Raw genomic sequence first — 6,622 nt, forward strand, 5'->3', positions numbered from 1 at the left:
GAGGGCAGGGCAGGAAGGAGGGGGGGAAGAACAAAAGTGCACCAAAAGTACAGAGCCTGCAGTGTTCGGTGCCAACCAGCAGGGGGCGCTGTTGGATCACTGGTGGTCGCTACATGGTGGGGGTGGAGGTTCTGGAGAAGCCAAAAATGGAGGTCTTCCCCTCACCAGGAAAGGGGAGAAAAGAGGGAAAGAAAATAAAGTTCTTCCCAATGGGAACTCACTATCTGCAGCTGAAATGAGTGGCATGGCTTCCCTTCTCCCTCAATGTGCACAAGAACCGCTGCAAAAAAAAAAAAAAGAAAAAAACAATACAGGAACAGAGGAGGAGAAGAAGGTGACCCCCCCCTCCTGAACAGTTCCTCTTCAACGAAAATCCAAGCAGGTTCCAGGCTGGGTAGAAAAAAACAGGTCGCAGGCAAAACCAGGGCCAGGAGAGGGGAAAAAAACCCAAAACCTGCCTGGTGGCCATGTCAAGAACAAAGCCACCTTGGAGCTCCTGCCACCTGGGCCCCATCCCACCTCGGGCAACAACGAAATCCCTTCTGCTTCCCAGGAGAGGAGAAAAAAAGTGAAAAGTAACTCCTCGCCCCTCTCCACAGACAAGATCTTGAGGGCCATCAACTTGGAATGTGGCTTTTCTGGATACTTCTTTTGTGTTAGTTCCATTGCCCAAGGCACAGCCAACTTCCCTATTCAACATCTCTTTCACACAGTGGGCAGGGGGAAGGGAAAATTCCTGCTTAGTTTCCCAGAACAAGGAAAACTATGACATAAGTACAGAATCTACAGAATTGTTTCTCTTATATCCTAAGAAAAGGGAAGGATCTCTATACCCTACCACAGTCAACTGAGACTTAACTATCCAAATAAGCACCAGGTAGTTACAATTTCAAGCCTCCCATCTCAAAGCACTGAACTGGTTTTTGTAATGCCTACCACTTACCATACTGTTAAAGCTGTCAGAATAATAAATAAAATGTATTGGTGGAAGAGTTATCTGTTAAACACCATTCTTTGACGCAGAATTCTCCATATCCTCAGAAGAACATAGAATACATTATTCCCAGAATTGAAGAACATCTTCCAAGTTCCATTTATTTGATACACGTATCAGAGAAATCCAAACTAGCAACTGGGTTTAGTCAAATTACAAGCAAGACACCAATTCACACAACTAGAAAATACTAAGCTAGAATGAAACACACTAAAAAAACAGTCTGTGTTCATTTGCAGTTGGTTAAAATGCACAAAAACTTGCAGCCTTCACTGCATGAAACCCACTTTCAGTATTGCAGTATCGTCTCTCCTCCTTAATACTAAGCTGACAGATTTACTCTTTAGGCTATCCACTTCTTTTTCCTTCTAGTGTGAAATGAACAAACTAGTACTTTGAGATCCACTCGTCATTAGCACAGAACCAAAACTTTCTGGCTTTAAGTGACACAAGACAAAATATTGGCAAATTATTTCTTCCAAAGGTGCTTCATGGGAGGCATCTCTTGAATGTTCACTTTGGCCTCTCTACTGAAAGCACTGCTGAACATGAGGAAAAGTACAGTCTGTCTACTGTGCTCTACACAAAACCATTAGCTAACACAGTGGGAGCCCCTGGTGGTCAAGTGGTTAAAGCACGGCGCTGTCACTGCCAAGGCCCCGGTTCGATTCCCGCTCAGGACACTCCCCGGGCAGATGGAGCTTGTTAGCCCTGTAAGGCAATCCATCTACGTCCTGAGGACCTCGCTGCCACCGTCCAAGCTCACTTGGCCCTGGCAGACGAACCTTAGGATTAAAGGGTGGGCTCAGTTCCACGCACACTGTGTGTCTCACCTAAAAAATCCAATGCGCAGGCTGGAAGGTGGAAAGACCTTCCCCGGTTCTTCGTTCGCAAAGACTGGCCATTACACTTACAGCTAACACAGAAAAGTGCTAAATAACTACAGATCACTTGTGTAATACTTGTGTCATAAAATAAATCTGTTCATATTTTGAAAGATAAGATTATTTATTATTTCTGTGTGCTTTAATACATAAAATATCAATGTCCACAACCTTTATTCAGCAATCCACATTAAACAAATCACACAAAGCAAGTAAAAGAGAAAAAGAAGGAAGACAGGATATTTCTCCCCTTTTCTTTTCTGCAAATTTTTACCCACACTAACTATGGTAGAACAAACATTTGAGGAAGAATTAACTGAGATTTTTTTAACAGCTAATAACAAGAGAATAAACTTGTCCAACGAAAGGCATGCACAAAAAGCCACAACAATTTTTTTGAGGCTAATCTGAAAGAAAACAATTGAAAGCATTTGTCAGAGATTTCAAACTAAAAATTTCCAAGATAAGTATTCACATTATAAAGTACTAGCTGCCATTTTTTAGGAATCATTCAATAAAAACACTTTCTTGACAAAAGCTGAAGAAAATTATGATTAGCTCCCCTGACCTCCTGTCTGCATACCCTGTTTTGCAAAATAAAGGTGTTTATACTGTCAGCTCTGGAAAGTAAACTAATAGGAAACCATTCCTTAATCTACAATAGTCTAAGCAGTAATTTAATCTACAAAACAGGTAAACACTGCAGGGTAGAGTCACTTCTGCATTTTTTTTGCAACATTTTCAAAGCTTTTAGCATAATCTGTAAGTAGGTACCATCCAACTCCCTATATTGTTTGACAAAGTTAAATCAAAGATGCAAGATGCTATAATAATGCACTTTCGATGAGTAGCCACAGGAAACATAAAAGCACAGTTTGCATGTTCAACTATTACCAAGCATGCAAATAGTTAATTCTCAGTGTAATTTGGTTTTGCACAGTTTTGTTTGAATTATTCCTTTAATCACAATAAATGTGCAGGCAAATTATGTCTGCCTATTTTATGTCTCTGGCTTTGAAAAAGATCCTAACTACCAGAAATTCCAGATATGTCAATTAGATTATTTGGTTGTATTAACTGATAAAACAAATATATGGGCCACAGTGTTTTGTATTTGTGATATGAGGCCAAACTTCATGGTTAGGTATGTATTTCTCAGATATCCACCGTCATCAGGAAGAATCAATTAAGTTTTAAAATGGTAGGAATACTGAAGATTTTAACAGACAGCAATAAGGTCACTCTGAAGCCTCATCCTTTTAAGGTTGAACAAACCTAGCTCCCTCAGTCAGTCCTCATTGGTGATATTCTCCAGCTCCTCATAATCTTGTGGCCTTCTGCTGGAAGTCTGGAAGTATGTCAACGTCTTTCATACACTGAGAAGCTGAAAATTGGTCACCACATGTTACTTCACCCAAATTTGTGCAGAGTGTTTCATTTTGGTTTTGAATATAGGTTTTTTTCCATATCATGTAGGAATAACTAAAATCCTTTCAGAATTTTAAGTAACATATTTGTTTAACATTGCAGTAGCTTAGCTATCTAAAGGTTACTTTTGAGGTACAGAACATTCCCTTCTTTAATTCCACTGCAATACTTCTTAAAATACATGAGATGGCAGCAAATACTAGAAAAGAAAAAAATAAAAAAGTACTGATGGCTCAGGGCAGAGAAGCTGTTGTCCATGAGACTGATTTTGGCCAGCTCCCAATAGAATTATCTAGACTGCAGGCTGTTGCAAATCCCATTATAGTGCAGTGAGCTACAAATCAGGGCATGAGTGCTGGCTGTTTAAATGTAATACTGACTGAAAACTTCTGTGGCCTATTATTAATTAACATTTATTCATGTTTCATTAATAGTATGCAGCTTGACAATGTTATATAACAGAGGAAACAACTTTTTTTTAAACTATATGTCTTTTGTCAGTTTTACATCTTTTTCATTATGTTTTAAATGCATTGTAGCAATATGTAAGCTTCTAACGTTTAGTGTTATGGAAACTCATTCACTCACTGAACTTTTTAGCAGTTAAACGTTTCTGTGACGTGAAGATGAAGTTAGACATATTTCAACTGGGAATGATAAACAGTAAAAACTCTAACAGGACCAACAGGGAGTTAGATTACCCAGGTATATAGCTGGTAGGTAGTGTTCTTCTGATAGTGTCATTATAATCAAATCAGAAGTATTTGAGTCCTTTGTCTCAGAACTTACTGACTTGATGTAAAAATTCCTAGAATATCTATGCATCTCTTACAAAAGCCAGACTAGATAATCATAAATATGACTTCCAAGATGGGAATTTAGATTGAGTATTTGGTTTTATTGCATTTATTCTTGGTGTTCTATATTAAACATGGAGGACACCTTATGGTATTTAATACTAATGACTTTCATTAAGAAGCTTATCTATGTAGACAGTGTTCATTTCAGCCAATAGCTTTTTCTGCTCAAAAAATATCAGGATAAAATAGAGAGGCTATGCCATATTGACTCTGTGGGGCAATAAGGCTGGAACAGTGCATTGCAAGTCTACTCAGGAATCAAGTTTCTGAGGCCCAAGTTCTGGCCTCCAAGCCAGTTCAGCCAAGCAGTCAAAGGCTCATTATTTGCTGACACTAGAGATTTTTTAGTTGTGTTCTTGTTGTCAGTTTTATGAAAAATATAATGCTGATTTCCAGTAGTACTCTACAGATGGTCAAGAGTCTTGATAGTATTGTAGTGTGAAAGGGATGAAAAATTAACAGTATGTAACCAAGTCACCTTTTCTCCCCTCTATGTCAATGAAGTTGTATTCCTTTCAGTACACTTTGTTGACTGACCTATATTTAATGGTATTCTAAATCAAAATTTTAACAGTATCTGCCCATTTTCTCTTCAGCACCCATGTGGTTTCACTAGGCTTCAGTAGTTTATATGCATAAAAGACAATTCTGAGATGAAGACGAGGTGAAGATGAATATTCAGACAAGGACAAAGAACACTGAATTTTTTCTGTCCTCCCCTGTAAATAAATAATTCATATACATTAACTTACCCTGAAAAGGATGCAAATTCATCCCGTAACTAAATGCTTCACCCAGGTACTTTATACCTTCTCTGAATCTGGTTTGTTGATGCTAATATTCATTGAAATGTAGAAAAGTCCTTCAATTTATAAATTAGGCACAGAGACAAGAAACATCATGTTTAGATAAAAAGTTATATGTTAGAGGAACCAAAACCTTTTTATTGGAAAAGTGACAGAGACGGCTACAGCTCTGAACTCAGTCAGAAGAAAAAAAATCTACTTTAGAGCATTAAACAGCCAATAGAAGAGAAAGTTCTGGTTGGTTAGTTTGTTTTGTTCTGTCACTGGGTTGCCAGCATGTTGTCTTGCTGAATGCAGAAACTGTGCTTTATTTTGGAGAGCAATAGGTGGCAGTCTTTATCTTCTTGTCTCGCCCACAAGCAGTCAATCAAACTGCTTGCATTTAAACCTATAATTAAATCTCTGTAATCTGTCCTCTGAATCCACTCAGACTCTGACAAACATGAGCCTGCAAACAAGTGGAATTTAACTGTCCCTTCTTTCTTTTGCATTTGTCTAATTTGAGAACCGAACTGAGGAAAATTAATTACACCCCTTTGTAAAGCCCTCATCCAGAAATGTGCTGCCCTTTCTAACTGAGCAGGTGAATGAGAGAGGTTTTTTCATTGTTGCCTTGAAGAGTGTGTCTCTGCCCAAGAAAGGTAACCGAGGAGAAGAGAGGAAACAGTAGACACTAACTGGGCAAATGTTGACTGCAGGATACCATCTTTAGAATCCTTTTATGTAATAGTACTGGAAGTACTTCAAATAACTCTACCTTCAGGTCACAAAACAAGTATAAAGGAAAATTAACTAAGTGTATATAGCACAAACCTTTGCCTCAGAATATTATCTTCTAGAATTTGCAGTGGGTTTTAAACTCTTCAGATACTAGAAATTAAAAGCAAATTGTATCAACCAGGAGTTGCCACATTTTCACTTAAATTCTACACTGTAGTATTTTATAGGGAGACATAAAAGGTTAGCTTTCACAGAACAAAAGAGTACAAAGCTCATATAAGTAAACATAAAGTAAAACTTCTGGCTAACTACAGTTTGCTTACGTAGAATCCTTTAGTAAGTTGTGATTTGTAAGTAAACAGAATTAACATGAAATGAATGAAACTTTGTACATTTGAAGTTTTAATAATTCATCATTTTGAGAGTTCATGTAGTGTAACTAAACACTGAAATAAATTTTGACTTTATTTTCATTTGATAGTCCACAGTTTGATTGCTTTATTTGTGCTATAGAAGTCTACAGACTTCTTAAAAAGGATTTTTTAATGTATCTTATTTTTATGACATTCCAATCACTCACATGGTACTGAGAAGCAACACGAATCCAGAACCCTTAAAGATCTTGAATATATCAACCAAGCAAAGCTTGAAGATGAGTATGGGTTTGGCCTCAAACACGATTTGATTTGATGTAGCCTTTGTTGCGCTCAGACACATCCATTAATAGCTGTGTAATAAAACCTACAATATCAGAATACCAGAGGAAGTAAAAAAATATTCTTAAGTCACCTCACACTTAACTGAATTTTTTTTTTTTCTGTAAAACAATGAAGAATGAGATTTGCTGAAATGGAATCAAACAAGAATTTAACCAGGAAAATTCTGACATGTGCAGAGTAGTATTTTCATCTTAGTACTTTTTGACTCTGC

This window comes from Empidonax traillii, unplaced genomic scaffold, assembly GCF_003031625.1.
Source record: "Empidonax traillii isolate 1590-97213 ecotype Southwest subspecies unplaced genomic scaffold, ASM303162v1 scaffold6:size4315531, whole genome shotgun sequence".
Taxonomy (NCBI): Eukaryota; Metazoa; Chordata; class Aves; order Passeriformes; family Tyrannidae; genus Empidonax; species Empidonax traillii.